The sequence below is a fragment of the Bombina bombina genome, chromosome 5 (genome assembly GCF_027579735.1).
Source record: "Bombina bombina isolate aBomBom1 chromosome 5, aBomBom1.pri, whole genome shotgun sequence".
Lineage (NCBI taxonomy): Eukaryota > Metazoa > Chordata > Amphibia > Anura > Bombinatoridae > Bombina > Bombina bombina.
In genome coordinates, this window is record NC_069503.1 from 447,981,053 (window position 1) to 447,998,854 (window position 17,802).

Sequence of the window (17,802 nt, forward strand, 5' to 3'; positions counted from 1 at the left end):
CGCTGTGAAGTTGGAACGCTGCCAGGCCTGAGCAGCATGTGAGGAGTGAATGGCTTGCAGTGACGTCAGAGGAAGCCAGGTAGGAAGACAACAAGCAGCGCTTTTGCCAAGGTGTGCAAGTGAAGTAGTTTAAATGCAGCCGAGTACTTTCTTTCACCAGGATACAAGCTGGAGTTGTGAGTTAATCACTTCAATAAACCAGCAAAGAGTAATTAGACAGTGCAGGCTTTATAGGCAGGAGGAGACAATGTTAAGGTGGTATAGGCTTGATATGGCAAAGTATATATTAAGGTGGAATGTGTAAGATAGGACCATGACAGTAGCAGACTACCTCGCCTTAAATGCAGATCTTGACACTCTGAGGAGCGATGAATCCCTTGACTACTGGGTGTGCAGGCTTGACCTGTGGCCTGAGCTATCCCAATTTGCAATAGAACTTCTGGCCTGCCCTGCTTCAAGTGTCCTGTCAGAAAGGACCTTCAGTGCAGCAGGAGGTATTGTCACTGAGAAGAGAAGTCGCCTAGGTCAAAAAAGTCTAGATTACCTCAACTTATTAAGATGAATGAGGGATGGATCCCGAAGGTACTGACATTGGGCGATACATTCGAGTAAAAAAGGCCTGATGAGATGAGCTGCCTTGGGCTAAAAATGATCCACACGCTGCTGTATTTAATCTTCAAATGCCGGATGACTTGCGTGACTTATCCGTCACCAACTAGGGTTCAAGCCGCAATGTTTTAGGGCACTTTCTGCCTGGTAAACAAACATCAATTTTTCTGGCCGCTGCTACAGCAGCGGCTGCAACAATACCTAATTTTTCAGGCATGTGTACATGCCAAATTTTTCTGGCCTCTGGTGCTGCACTGTGGCTTCAAAAACAAAACCAAAAAAAAGGCACTCAACAGGATTAAACTGATAGGAATAGTACTACTTAACACATCACTCCTATCTGGTGGTACATTAGATTGCACGCGCAGTGCCCCAAATTTGAAGTAGGAGGACCGACCAAGCATCTTTTTCCATCTCCCGGTTCCTAAAATCCATGCCATATACACATCCCCTGATAGGGGACACCGCAGTGGAAGGTACCCGGCCAAAATTTCTTTGCACAAAAGGCAATCCCCAACCTGTACTTGTTTGTGCAAAAGGAAGTAACCTTACCATGGGTCCCAGACCGCACGTCTTGTAATTCTCTGTCTGTGAAATTATCTATCTATCAAATCTATCTATTTATCTATCAAAACTATCTATCTGTCTATCTATCGTATCTATCAAATTTATATTGCATCTATTGATCTATCTAATCTATATATCTATCTATCAAATCTATCTATCTCGTGGCCGGACTGTTTCGTGACAGCCACTTGTGTTTCGGCCAAATGTCCGTCGGACAAATGTACGTTGGCTAAAAGTCCGGCCACGATTGCATGCGCAGTGCCCCAAATTTGAAGTAGGAGGACCGACCAAGCATCTTTTTCCATCTCCCGGTTCCTAAAATCCATGCCATATACACATCCCCTGATAGGGGACACCGCAGTGGAAGGTACCCGGCCAAAATTTCTTTGCAGAAAAGGCAATCCCCAACCTGTACTCGATTGTGCAAAAGGAAGTAACCTTATATTTATCAAATCTATCGATCTCGTGGCCGGACTGTTTTGTGACAGCCACTTGTGTTTCGGCCAAATGTCCGTCGGACAAATGGCCGTCGGCCAAATGTCCATTGGCTAAAAGTCCGGCCACGATTGCATGCGCAGTGCCCCAAATTTGAAGTAGGAGGACCGACCAAGCATCTTTTTCCATCTCCCGGTTCCTAAAATCCATGCCATATACACATCCCCTGATAGGGGACACCGCAGTGGAAGGTACCCGGCCAAAATTTCTTTGCACAAAAGGCAATCCCCAACCTGTACTCGATTGTGCAAAAGGAAGTAACCTTACCATGGGTCCCAGACCGCACGTCTTGTAATTCTCTGTCGGTGAAATTATCTATCTATCAAATCTATCTATTTATCTATCAAAACTATCTATCTGTCTATCGTATCTATCAAATGTATATTGCATCTATTGATCTATCTAATCTATGTATCTATCTATCAAATCTATCTATCTCGTGGCCGGACTGTTTTGTGACAGCCACTTGTGTTTCAGCCAAATGTCCGTTGGACAAATGTCCATCGGACAAATGTCCGTTGGCTAAAAGTCCGGCCACGATTGCATGCGCAGTGCCCCAAATTTGAAGTAGGAGGACCGACCAAGGATCTTTTTCCATCTCCCGGTTCCTAAAATCCATGCCATATACACCTCCCCCGATAGGGGGAGTAACAGTTATTAAACTGATCAGAATAGTACTGCTTAACACACCACTCATATCTGGTGGTACAGTAGATTGCACGTGCAGTGCCCCAAATTTGAAGTAGGCGGACCGACCAAGCATCTTTTTCCATCTCCTGGTTCCTAAAATCCATGCCATATACACCTCCCCCGATAGGGGGAGTAACAGGTATTAAACTGATCAGAATAGTACTAATTAACACACCACTTATATCTGGTGGCACAGTAGATTGCACGCGCAGTGCCCCAAAATTGAAGTAGGAGGACCGACCAAGCATCTTTTTCCATCTCCCGGTTCCTAAAATCCATGCCATATACACGTCCCCTGGCACCGCAACTGCCTTTGGGAACCTTACCATGGGTCGCAGACAGCACGTCTTGTAATTCTCTTTCTGGGAAATTATATATCTATCAAATCTATCTATTTATCTATCAAATCTATCTAACTATCTATCGTATCTATCAAATGTAAATTGCATCTATTGATCTATCTAATCTATGTATCTATCTATCAAATCTATCTATCTCGTGGCCGGACTGTTTTGTGACAGCCACTTGTGTTTCGGCCAAATGTCCGTCGGACAAATGGCTGTCAGACAAATGGCCGTCGGCTAAAAGTCCGGCCACGATTGCACGCGCAGTTCCCCAAATTTGAAGTAGGAGGACCAACCAAGCATCTTTTTCCATCTCCCGGTTCCTAAAATCCATGCCATATACACCTCCCCCGATAGGGGGAGTAACAGGTATTAATCTGAACAGAATAGTACTGCTTAACACACCACTCATATCTGGTGGCACAGTAGATTGCACGCGCAGTGCCCCAAATTTGAAGTAGGAGGACCGACCAAGCATCTTTTTCCATCTCCCGGTTCCTAAAATCCATGCCATATACACATCCCCTGATAGGGGACACCGCAGTGGAAGGTACCCGGCCAAAATTTCTTTGCACAAAAGGCAATCCCCAACCTGTACTTGTTTGTGCAAAAGGAAGTAACCTTACCATGGGTCCCAGACCGCACGTCTTGTAATTCTCTGTCTGTGAAATTATCTATCTATCAAATCTATCTATTTATCTATCAAAACTATCTATCTGTCTATCTATCGTATCTATCAAATTTATATTGCATCTATTGATCTATCTAATCTATATATCTATCTATCAAATCTATCTATCTCGTGGCCGGACTGTTTCGTGACAGCCACTTGTGTTTCGGCCAAATGTCCGTCGGACAAATGTACGTTGGCTAAAAGTCCGGCCACGATTGCATGCGCAGTGCCCCAAATTTGAAGTAGGAGGACCGACCAAGCATCTTTTTCCATCTCCCGGTTCCTAAAATCCATGCCATATACACATCCCCTGATAGGGGACACCGCAGTGGAAGGTACCCGGCCAAAATTTCTTTGCAGAAAAGGCAATCCCCAACCTGTACTCGATTGTGCAAAAGGAAGTAACCTTATATTTATCAAATCTATCGATCTCGTGGCCGGACTGTTTTGTGACAGCCACTTGTGTTTCGGCCAAATGTCCGTCGGACAAATGGCCGTCGGCCAAATGTCCATTGGCTAAAAGTCCGGCCACGATTGCATGCGCAGTGCCCCAAATTTGAAGTAGGAGGACCGACCAAGCATCTTTTTCCATCTCCCGGTTCCTAAAATCCATGCCATATACACATCCCCTGATAGGGGACACCGCAGTGGAAGGTACCCGGCCAAAATTTCTTTGCACAAAAGGCAATCCCCAACCTGTACTCGATTGTGCAAAAGGAAGTAACCTTACCATGGGTCCCAGACCGCACGTCTTGTAATTCTCTGTCGGTGAAATTATCTATCTATCAAATCTATCTATTTATCTATCAAAACTATCTATCTGTCTATCGTATCTATCAAATGTATATTGCATCTATTGATCTATCTAATCTATGTATCTATCTATCAAATCTATCTATCTCGTGGCCGGACTGTTTTGTGACAGCCACTTGTGTTTCAGCCAAATGTCCGTTGGACAAATGTCCATCGGACAAATGTCCGTTGGCTAAAAGTCCGGCCACGATTGCATGCGCAGTGCCCCAAATTTGAAGTAGGAGGACCGTCCAAGGATCTTTTTCCATCTCCCGGTTCCTAAAATCCATGCCATATACACCTCCCCCGATAGGGGGAGTAACAGTTATTAAACTGATCAGAATAGTACTGCTTAACACACCACTCATATCTGGTGGTACAGTAGATTGCACGTGCAGTGCCCCAAATTTGAAGTAGGCGGACCGACCAAGCATCTTTTTCCATCTCCTGGTTCCTAAAATCCATGCCATATACACCTCCCCCGATAGGGGGAGTAACAGGTATTAAACTGATCAGAATAGTACTAATTAACACACCACTTATATCTGGTGGCACAGTAGATTGCACGCGCAGTGCCCCAAAATTGAAGTAGGAGGACTGACCAAGCATCTTTTTCCATCTCCCGGTTCCTAAAATCCATGCCATATACACGTCCCCTGGCACCGCAACTGCCTTTGGGAACCTTACCATGGGTCGCAGACAGCACGTCTTGTAATTCTCTTTCTGGGAAATTATATATCTATCAAATCTATCTATTTATCTATCAAATCTATCTAACTATCTATCGTATCTATCAAATGTAAATTGCATCTATTGATCTATCTAATCTATGTATCTATCTATCAAATCTATCTATCTCGTGGCCGGACTGTTTTGTGACAGCCACTTGTGTTTCGGCCAAATGTCCGTCGGACAAATGGCTGTCAGACAAATGGCCGTCGGCTAAAAGTCCGGCCACGATTGCACGCGCAGTTCCCCAAATTTGAAGTAGGAGGACCAACCAAGCATCTTTTTCCATCTCCCGGTTCCTAAAATCCATGCCATATACACCTCCCCCGATAGGGGGAGTAACAGGTATTAATCTGAACAGAATAGTACTGCTTAACACACCACTCATATCTGGTGGCACAGTAGATTGCACGCGCAGTGCCCCAAATTTGAAGTAGGAGGACCGACCAAGCATCTTTTTCCATCTCCCGGTTCCTAAAATCCATGCCATATACACGTCCCCTGGTGCCGCAACTGCCTCTGGGAACCTTACCATGGGTCCCAGACAGCAAGTCTTGTAATTCTCTGTCTGGGAAATTATATATCTATCAAATCTATCTATTTATCTATCAAATCTATCTATCTATCATATCTATCAAATGTATATTGCATCTATTGATCTATCTATCTAATCTATGTATCTATCAAATCTATCTATCTCGTGGTTGTGCAAATGGACTGTTTGCGGTTGTTTGCGGTGCGTTAAACGGGGAGTTTGGTCTGTCACTGTGAAGCGGGCGTAACCCTTACACTACCTGATCGATACAACATCATACCTGATGTTTTAAAGCACGTTATTCCAAACAATTTAGGAATGTTAGGTGATTTATGCCCTTTATGGATTAAAACCAGACTCTGCATCAACTATGTAATTTTCCGTGGGAGTTTTGCCATGGATCCCCCTCCGGCATGCCACAGTCCAGGTGTTAGTCCCCTTGAAACAACTTTTCCATCACTATTGTCGCCAGAAAGAGTCCCTGTGGGTTTTAAAATTCGCCTGCCTATTGAAGTCAATGGCGGTTCGCCTGGTTCACCCGTTCTCGAACAGTTGCGGAAGTTCGAGTCCGCCGTTCGCGAACGGAAAATTTTCAGTTTGCGACATCACTATTACCCAATTCCAATTTTCTGAGGCTTAATGAAGTCCTGTGTGGAGCCCAATTTGGAGTATATGCTTTCCCGGACCTCACACAGGAAAATCGCAGAGGAGTGCCACTGAATTCCAAAGCAAACGAGATAGAGGTGGCTAGTGAAGAAAGCTGCAAAGTTCTGTGCAGGTATTACACATGTAGTAGCAATATCTCTGGTGGGCTGCTATTTCTGTGTAGGAGGAGATATACTGGCCAGTTGTGGTAGCCATTAAGCAGCCGATCTAAGCTTTTCCTTAACAGCAAGATCAGGGCAGTCACACCTTCTGGCATTTTGCAAGCTGCGGTCCTGTCAGGGATCCAGTTTATGGGTCAGATGCTTGGGGTGTGGTATAATGGGCTGCACTCTTTAATATAGCTACGTCTCCACTCTCCCATATTCCAGTAACATCGGTGGTGTCCTCTGAGAGTAGCGACTGGTGTATACTTGCATTTTCCGTCTTAGGTCTGCTAACAGGCCTTTGATGGTGTGGTCCAAAGTTTGGCAATCCATAATTAAGTCAGAGTAGTATTAGGTGGCTAGAGTGTTGAGTATAATAGAAGGCAGTTATATAAAGAATTAGCAGTTAGACAATCTCTACTTTACCAGGGTGACCTGGGGGGGGGGGGATATTAAGAAACTTGCAGTAGGCCAGAGCCTAATTATTGAATAGTCCATATTGGGCCTCTAGCTGAGATGAATGGTACAATAGTAGTGTCTTTAGGTGCAGTAACTTCACCTAGCTCCTAAATTAAAGTTAATGTTTGTCTATGGTACCTTTGTTCTCAGATAAGCAGCCGATTAATCAGGTTGAATCTGTAGCTCTCTTTTTGCTTCCAGCATGGATGCTGTCTGGACACGCCCCCGGAATTTACTATCTTTTACTAGTATCCTTTACTATCCTTTAATTAAGTGCTGGAATTTACTATATTTTATTTTTCACAATATGTCAGACAATTTAAAAAAAAATATATCAATAATAATAATTTAATAATAATTATAACTAAGAAAAATAATGAAGGTTAAACCCCTTCTCTACTAAAAAATTTAGAGAAAAACTTCTAAAATACTGGAGAAATTTTAGCATTTTTGCTATCATCCACTTTAAACAGAAATAGAGCCCTTTGTTTTTTTATTTACCTATCAAAGCTACATTTTTCTTTTAAGTAGACAACCCAAGGTATTGATTTTCGTCTATTTTATATTTACCATTTCCCTGCCAAATGCAATCATATTAAAAAAATTCACAAACTTTAGATTTCTCAATAATTTTAGTGAGAAACCCAAAGTTTGTGATTTTTTTGGATGACCGTTAATGTCACTGTCTGTAACAATCTGGCTTTATATGGAAGTGGAACACTGACTGTGATCTATTCCCATAGGAAGGCAGATGCTGAAAGCCCAGAAACAGAATGGGGTAGATTTATCAATGTGCGAGCGGCCAATCAGTACAGGGGTAGATAGCAGCATCCGCTGCTTGGTAAATCTACCCCAATGTCTCAGTTGTCACTTTCAATTAGTAAAACCAGCGCAAATTAGTGTAGTCGTGTTATCCATTGAAAGCATAGGCTGCGCTCAAGCAAACCCTTCTCTGGTTAGTGTACTTTACCATGAAACAGGCTATCTTGCACTATCATTAGTGCAACACCTGTAATCGAGACCATGATATATAAAAAGAATATTGCAATGTAATAAAATAATAAAAAAAAAACAAGGATAAAATTGAAGATCCACAAATTTAGCTTCTCCACTATCTTAACTCAGACCAGACTATGGGCTAGAATATGAGTGACACTCTAAGTGTAACATGCAAGCTATAAGGGGTATTTTGCGGCTCTTTGTGAGTGTTGAAAGGCATATTATGAGTTGAAAGTAAACACCAAGCAAACAGGAAAACTTTTAAAATTGCCTGCAAGACTCAGAATATCTACACAAAGCTTATCTAGCATGATGTCATAAAACATCTAGAGTTGGTTTAGTATTAAGAGAAAAGACTACATAAAGTCAGATTTGATCATACTCAAAACTGTCAATGAAAAAATATAATAAAATATTTACAAAACTGTGAGGGGTGTACTCACTTTTGTGAGATACTGAATATCTACTGTATATATATATATATATATATATATATAAAATAACTCATTTTGTAGTTCATTAACAAATCTAGACAGGCCCAGAGGCTTGTTTTCCCACAGAAAACCTCTGAATTACATTGTTTCCAATGCAGCAAAGGATTCTGGGTAAGATATGCAAATTAAGTACACAATGAAACACCTTTTTACTTCATCTGCTTTTCAGCAGGTTCCCTTTACGCCAAAGTATTGCTGTTCACACAGCTTATAAACTTAGCTAAGGTTAGTGCAGTGATTCATAACCATCCCAGGACAGACTATTTCGTGTTTTTTGCCACTCATCATCTGGGAGAAGGTTAGAATCACTGCTGGGTGAAGTTGATTCTGGGCAGAATACAACAACATTTTAAATTAGGGGGAGATAAAAGGCGAGTTTAAAATCCTCCACTACGCACAAAATATAGAAAAAATAACTCATTGTGTAGTTCATTAACAAATCTAGACAGGCCCAGAGGCTTGTTTTCCCACAGAAAACCTCTGAATTACATTGTTTCCAATGCAGCAAAGGATTCTGGGTAAGATATGCAAATTAAGCACACAATGACACACCTTTTTACTTCAGTCTGCTTTTCAGCAGGTTCCCTTTACCCCAAAGTATCGCTGTTCACACAGCTTATAAACTTAGCTAGGGTTAGTGCAGTTATTCATAGCCATTCCAGGACAGACTATTTCGTGATTTTTGCCACTCATCAGCTGGGAGAAGGTTAGAATCACTGCTGGGTGTGGGAGAAGGTTAGAATCACTGCTGGGTGAAGTTGATTCCGGGCAGAATACAACAACATTTTAAACTCGCCTTTTATCTCCCCGTAATTTAAAATGTTGTTGTATTCTGCCCGGAATCAACTTCACCCAGCAGTGATTCTAACCTTTTCCCAGCTGATGAGTGGCAAAAACCATGAAACAGTCTGTCCTGGGATGGTTATGAATCACTGCACTAACCCTAGCTAAGTTTATAAGCTGTGTGAACAGCGATAGTTTGGCATAAAGGGAACCTGCTGAAAAGCAAACTGAAGTAAAAAGGTGTGTCATTGTGTACTTTATTTGCATATCTTACCCAGAATCCTTTGCTGCATTGGAAACAATGTAATTCAGAGGTTTTATGTGGGAAAACAAGCATCTGGACCTGTCTAGATTTGTTCATGAACTACACAATGAGTTATTTTTTCTATATTTTGTGTGTAGTGGAGGATTTTAAACTCGCCTTTTATCTCCCCCTAATTTAAAATGTTGTTATATATATATATATATACTGTATATATAATACAAAAGAGTTTATATTCTGCGCCTTTCTTCTGTGGTACAATAAATGTTATGGGGTAATATCTCCCCTATACCTAGGGACTTACTTCAAGCAACCTCAATCCGTATGAGGTAAGTAATCACCATACATAGATTTCTCTCCAGGATCAGTATTGATTGTCATCCATTGGCTGATTCACTGGTATAAGCAGAAAACAGTACCCAATGTGCTGTAGATCAAGGTTGAATGCAGGATCCTCGCCACAAAGTATGATGTCTCAAGATATGTATGGGAGAAAGGGAACAGACAAAAGGGCCAGAGAATAGTGAAGTACGCCTTTATTAAGGCCCACTCACACAATATAACTTCAATCGTTATGAGGTAAATATTAGCCAAATAAAAACATCAAAATAGCGGTAATCGAATACTGCAACAGCCTCAGAGATATTGATCACTCAAACTGTACCCGTACTGCGTCCCTGACGGGTTTCAAAGTCGCCGTCTTCCTCAGAGGGGTAGAAGTACAGAATAACTTGCATGGAATAACAATGAGCGATTTAAAACCGGCGGTGTGTGACAACGAACGGAATTCTCGTTCTCTGATTGGTCACACTATCTCGCAGTTCATTGCATCATCCTTCCGTTGCGTGATTGGTCTAAAAACGGTCACGTGAGTTAATCACGTGACCCCTTGATCCGTGCTTGCCAGATTTTTAAAGTGGACCAATATCGCAGTGGGAGAATTATAGCACAATTGGATAAAAGGATATAATAATATATAGAAGTATATAGAAACAGAGTGACCACTCTATACCACTTAATGTAATAATCATAAACATAAATAAATCTAAATCTAAATATAAATACTAATATTAGATAACGGTATTTCATGTGTAGCAATAAGTAACAATCAATAAAATACAATAAAACAATCCTAAATATAATTATAATTATAAAATTGATAAAACACTAAACGATTCTGATAAATAAAATCCTCTACTCAATACATGTGTTTCTTAAAAATTACATATTATCAGTTCAAATATAAAAATATAAAATCATGAGTAAAATTTATAAATGCTAAGTAGACATAAGTAATACATCCAATAAAAGCATAAATTAGCTATTATAAAAGATAATTAAAACAAAATAAAATAAAATAAAATTTATCTGTAAATATATGTTTTCATTTAAGGTGGAATCAGATATAATACACCTCATACTAAGAAAGCAGCCAAATCAATGTCTTTATTAAGACCTTTTGGTAGCTTGGTATCTAGGGTATGGATCCAGTACATTTCTCGTTTTCTTAAAGTTAGTTCCCTATCTTCATTTGGAACAAAATTAATGAATTCAATAATTGCACCTCTAAGACAAGATGGATCTTTATTATGAAAAGACATGTAATGTGCAGATAAATTGTGTGATTTTTCCCCATTCTTTATATTTGTAATATGCTCAAGTAGGTGTTTTTTATAGGGGCGTGTCGTGCACCCTACGTATTGTAGGCCACACCCACATTGGAGAAGATATATACGACAAAGTCAGTTCTACAGTTAACAAGTGTATTGATCTCTACTTATTTATTGTTGGAATTTGAGATCACCTTTTTAGTCACTTTATTTCCTGAATAATGATGGCTGCATGACATACAATTAGCTCTGTTGTATTTGAAGAAACCAATTGATCTTTTTTCCAGCCAATTTGTCTTGGTAGTAGGTTTTTTCAATTTACTGGGAGCTAGTAGTGACTTCAAATTTTTATTTTTTCTGAAGATCATACTTGGTCCCATACTAGTTATATCATCAAGTAATTTATCTTTCTTTAGTATGTGCCAATGTTTTTTAAAAATCTTTCTAATATCTGCAGCTCCCTCATTATATGTAGTGATCATATTTACTCCTGTCATTTTGTTCCTAGTCTCCTTATGTGTACTACCTCCAGATTTTTGCAATTGGGTACCCCCAAATAATAAAAGATTCCTGTCCAAATCATTGGCTTTATTATATGCTATGTCAATTATTTTTTCAGAATACCCTTTAGCACGAAATTTTGTTTTAAATATCATCGCCTCCTCTATAAAGTCCTCTGTTTTGCTGCAGTTTCTCCTGAGACGCTGAAACTGGCCGTAGGGAATATTATTAATCCAACTTGGATTGTGACAGCTTTTTGCGTTCAGGTATTCGTTGCTATCAGTTTTTTTTTTATACAATTTACTTAGAATTTTATTATTTTGGTGATAGAGGACAAGATCTAGAAATTCAATCTTATCATTGTTTACTTTATCCGTAAACTTGAGATTGTAGTCATTATTATTGATATAATTCATAAAGGCCTTTAAGGATTCATTGTCACTCTTCCAGATGAGTAGAATATCGTCAATAAATCTCATCCAGGTGACTATATAATCAGTAAAAGGGTTATTTGCCCATATTTGCTGCTCTTCCCAGAATCCCATATATAGGTTCGCGAAACTGGGGGCAAATTTAGTGCCCATTGCAGTTCCGCTCACCTGTAAAAAATATTCCTCATTGAAACAAAAATTAGTTTCTTTCTAATATTAATTTAATTGACTCCAAAAGAAAACCCTTACGGTTTACATTTAATGTAGTTAAGGAATCCAACCAAAATTCAATCGCTTTCAAACCTAGAGTATGGGGTATATTAGTGTACAATGCACTAACATCAAGAGACACCCATTTATAATGTGGTTCCCATTATATATTGGTAACCTTTTGGAGGGTATGAGGTGTATCCCTTAAGAATGATTTTCGAAGGGGGACGAGGGACTGTAGATAAGTATCCACATATTCCAAGAGTTTTGTTGTTAATGAACCAATCCCGGAAACAATAGGTCTACCCAGTGGACATGTAGCGTGTTTATGTATTTTTGGCAGGTGATAAAATGTTGCCATTCTTGGATATTTTTGTTCAAGAAATTTCCACTCATTATCATTCAGCACTTTATGGTATTTGGCATTATCAAGCAATGATCTGTATTCCCTAAGAAAAAACTCAGTGGGATCTGATTCTATTTTCTTATATATTGTAGTATCATTTAATAGCTTGTATGTCTCCGCCATATATTCTGCTCTGTTTTGAATAACAATGCTGCCCCCCTTGTCAGCCTCCCTTATAATTATTTCTCTATCTTGTTTAAGGGTCTCAAGGGTTTGTTTGTCCTTTAAGGACAAATTATCCTTTTTTATCTTAAAGTCTTGGCATAAACTGGTCAGATCTTCTTCTACCAAGTTAGCAAAGACCGGGATAAAATTACCCCTTGAATGTATCGGGAAATAAGTAGACAGTGGTTTGAAATCTGTATGCATTCCATATGTTAGGCGAATATTCATATTTTTTTCTGAATTCCTGTTTGGGTTCCTTATATCTAAAGGCATGTTAGCATCAGCTAGACCTTCAAGTGCCAGTATAGCTTCTAGATCTTGATCGTCTAGTTTAACTGGGTCTGCTTGATTCAAATGAATAATTCTGTCTTTCTTTGATTTTTCGAAAATGTCGCTTTATGGTTAACTTTCTAATGAACTTGTGTAAGTATATGGAAAGACTAAAGGAATTTGGGCCCTTAGTAGGTACAAAAGATAAACCTTTTTTCAAAATATCTAGTTCCCTATTTGAGAAAACCCTATCAGAAAGATTAAAAAATTTTATATACCCTTCATCACTTTTTGTCAGTGTGTTATTGACTTTTGGGATTGTATCCTTCTTCTTGCTCTACATCCTCTTTTCCTTCATCCCATCTTCTTTTTTGTTGTTTTGGGGGGACCCTCCTCCATTGTGGCATTCTGCTGAGAACTGATTTAAATGCTCTTTTTCTTGCCTTACATTTTTTTGTGGTGTACGATACGAATGTTTTCTTTGATTTCTCCCTAAAAAATGATGGGCTATTATTTTTACCCTTTTGTTTATAATGTTGTTTTGCAGGATCGTAGTCATCTGATAATGGTTTATATCTATTTCTAATTTGGAAACCATTTCCATCTCTTTCTTTGGTATTACTATTTAGTCTCTGATGGGACCTGTAATAACCATTAGTATGTTGGCTTCCTTTTTTAGGGATAGCACCAGTATTTGGATGTTGATAATAATTTCTATTAGTAGCTTTAATTTTATTAAAATTATTGCTATCTTCTACCTTCATATTTTTATTTTTATTATATGAGTTCCTATATGGATCTTGGGACTCTATACCCTTTGTTTTTATCTCCTTTTGTTTTTCATTAAATTTAATAAAATTATTAATATCTTTATTTACAGCATAATCCGGAGAATATATACATTCTTCCAATAATTGTTGTTCACCGTCCTCACTCCGTATTTCTAATTCAATATCATTAAGCCAAATTTCCTCTGTATTTGTCGCAATTGCATGTTCCATAAATTCACCCTCATTTTCATTTGAGGCTGATTCTTGATTCTTTTTTACCTGATAATCCCTCAGGAATTTATTCCTTTTCTTGTTCTCCACTGTTTTTTCAAAAATATAAATTTTTTGTTTATTGTTGTTATCCAATTCTTTATAATATACATCTCCCCTAAACATATTTAATCGTTCCCTTATATCCCTAATTTGATCAGTCAAAATAGCTACTTTTTTATTTCGATACTTGATTAAGATGTTCATAAAAGTTTGAGAACAAGTTTCTAGAGCTGTTTCCCATTCCGTTAACAACTCTATTTCTGTATCTTCAAAAATTGGAGTTTTATCCAATCTCAAGCCTTTAGGGATAATCTGATATTTCTTATATCTCTCTAAGTTATGACTGTCATATCAGTTGAGTAACTATTTCTTACTGAGTTTTTCCAGTTTCTCAAATGTTTTTTAGGGTCAGTCAGGGCCCAATTCCCTTCTAGAGTGAGTTGTTCTTCTGAAATAGATACATTTCTATTTATTTGTGGAGGGGTCAAAATATGCCCCATATTCAAAGGTAGACATAATTGAATAAATATATATGAATATTTGTCAGTAAAATATATATATATATCAGTAATTTAAAAGGTGTTTAACACCAAAGAGTTAGATTCAAAAGAAACTTATAAATGTATGAATAAATAATAAATAATAATTAATGATTAATCAATATCAATAAAAAGTAGTATAAAAAGTGGTCACTCAATCAACATACCATCCACATGAAGAACAAATGTATGAATATAACAAATAAATAATATAAGATTAGTTATATATAGTATATCACCATTAGAGAAAAAGACAGGACAGCAGCAGAAACAACGGGATAATAGATACAAAATAAAAAAGATATGATATCCGCTCTGTCCTGACTAAACTCAGTGGTGTATACCAAATAGATACACAAAAAGTAAAATATATTTAAAAAATACAAATGTTATAAAACAGTTATCTATGAAAGTAAATAGTTTAAAACATAAATTAAATACAAATGTGCATAATGCAGTCCACAAATCAATTAGACATAAAGTAAGGCAGCTGAAGAAAAGGTATGTGAAGACTCCCAATATGTCTCCACAATAAAAGATGTATAATACAAAAGAGTTTATATTCTGCGCCTTTCTTCTGTGGTACAATAAATGTTATGGGGTAATATCTCCCCTATACCTAGGGACTTACTTCATGCAACCTCAATCCGTATGAGGTAAGTAATCACCATACATAGATTTCTCTCCTTGTCATCCGTTGACTGATTCACTGGTATAAGCAGAAAACAGTACCAAATGGGCTGTAGATCAAGGTTGAATGCAGGATCCTCGCCACAAAGTATGATGTCTCAAGATATGTATGGGAGAAAGGGAACAGACAAAAGGGCCAGAGAATAGTGAAGTACGCCTTTATTAAGGACAAACATAAACATAAGCCACAGATGTCAGCCCACTCACACAATATAACATCAATTGTTATGAGGTAAGTATAAGCCAAATAAAAACATCAAAATAGCGGTAATTGAATACTGCAACAGCCTCAGAGATATTGATCACTCAAACTGTCCCTGACGCATTTCGAAGTCGCCTTCTTCCTCAGAGGGGTAGAAGTACGGAATAACTTACATGGAATAACAATGAGCAATTTAAAACCGGCGGTGTGTGACCACGAACGGAATTCTCATTCTCTGATTGGTCACACTATCTCGCAGTTCATTGGATCATATATATATACTATTCAACTGTTTGCAAAATAAAATAGTTAGCAACATTATCCTGAAAAATTGGGGACTCATTGGGGAAAAATTGGGGACTCATTGGGGACTCAAGTTTATGTGGAATATTGGATGATAAGCCTAAAATTATTTTTAGAAAAGACCCCAATATAAAAGAAAAAATTACTAAAAGCTACTTACGGGAACAAACGAGTAACACATGGCTAAATAAATACTTAAAATTATTCCACAAATGAGGGAAATGTGTAGGATGTAAATCCTTTAATAAGAATGATATGCCAAGAGTTATAAAGAAATTTAAATCTTACGCCAACAACAGAACTTTTGATATAACTCAGTTAATTACCTGCAGCACTGATTATGTGGTTTATGTCCTGGAATGTTCTTGCCTCCTTGAGTATGTGAAACTTAAAACGAGAGCTTTAGGTACCCGATAAGTGAACATATGTATAATAGAAAAAGAAATACAAATGTTATAAAACAGTTATCTATGAAAGTAAATAGTTTAAAACATAAATTAAATACAAATGTGCATAATGCAGTCCTCAAATCAATTAGACATAAAGTAAGGCAGCTGAAGAAAAGGTATGTGAAGACTCCCAATATGTCTCCACAATAAAAGATGTATAATACAAAAGAGTTTATATTCTGCGCCTTTCTTCTGTGGTACAATAAATGTTATGGGGTAATATCTCCCCTATACCTAGGGACTTACTTCATGCAACCTCAATCCGTATGAGGTAAGTAATCACCATACATAGATTTCTCTCCTTGTCATCCGTTGACTGATTCACTGGTATAAGCAGAAAACAGTACCAAATGGGCTGTAGATCAAGGTTGAATGCAGGATCCTCGCCACAAAGTATGATGTCTCAAGATATGTATGGGAGAAAGGGAACAGACAAAAGGGCCAGAGAATAGTGAAGTACGCCTTTATTAAGGACAAACATAAACATAAGCCACAGATGTCAGCCCACTCACACAATATTGTTATGAGGTAAGTATAAGCCAAATAAAAACATCAAAATAGCGGTAATTGAATACTGCAACAGCCTCAGAGATATTGATCACTCAAACTGTCCCTGATGCATTTCGAAGTCGCCTTCTTCCTCAGAGGGGTAGAAGTACGGAATAACTTACATGGAATAACAATGAGCAATTTAAAACCGGCGGTGTGTGACCACGAACGGAATTCTCATTCTCTGATTGGTCACACTATCTCGCAGTTCATTGGATCATATATATATACTATTCAACTGTTTGCAAAATAAAATAGTTAGCAACATTATCCTGAAAAATTGGGGACTCATTGGGGAAAAATTGGGGACTCATTGGGGACTCAAGTTTATGTGGAATATTGGATGATAAGCCTAAAATTATTTTTAGAAAAGACCCCAATATAAAAGAAAAAATTACTAAAAGCTACTTACGGGAACAAACGAGTAACACATGGCTAAATAAATACTTAAAATTATTCCACAAATGAGGGAAATGTGTAGGATGTAAATCCTTTAATAAGAATGATATGCCAAGAGTTATAAAGAAATTTAAATCTTACGCCAACAACAGAACTTTTGATATAACTCAGTTAATTACCTGCAGCACTGATTATGTGGTTTATGTCCTGGAATGTTCTTGCCTCCTTGAGTATGTGAAACTTAAAACGAGAGCTTTAGGTACCCGATAAGTGAACATATGTAAAAACATCCCCTATTTCTACATTTTAGAATTAAATACAATTGTGACCCAAACCACATTATTAAATATATAGGAATTAGGAGAGTGATTCCCCACTGGAGAGGCGGAGATAGAATGATTTAATGAATACATTAGCTAAATTAGAGATGAAATGGATATTTTTATTGGAATCCCTCATTCCAGGAGGACAGAACAAGGATTTTGAATTATATCATTTTTTGTAAGTTTTATTTATCTATATAACATTTAAATGTAAATTAGTGACTTTCAAACATTAGAGACTATTTTATTTTAATTAAACTATATTTTAAATTGTTTTCATAATTCAGAAATCCTTGTTAACATTTTCCTGCTTTCTTTATTGATATAATAACAATGGTGAAATATTTTATTGCTATAGATTATCATTGAATTGTGAATTTACTATGTAGCTTAATGGTATAACCCTTAGCTTAGAGATATGAAGACATTCGGCTAGATTACAAGTTTTGTGGTAAGCTAAAAAAGCAGCGTT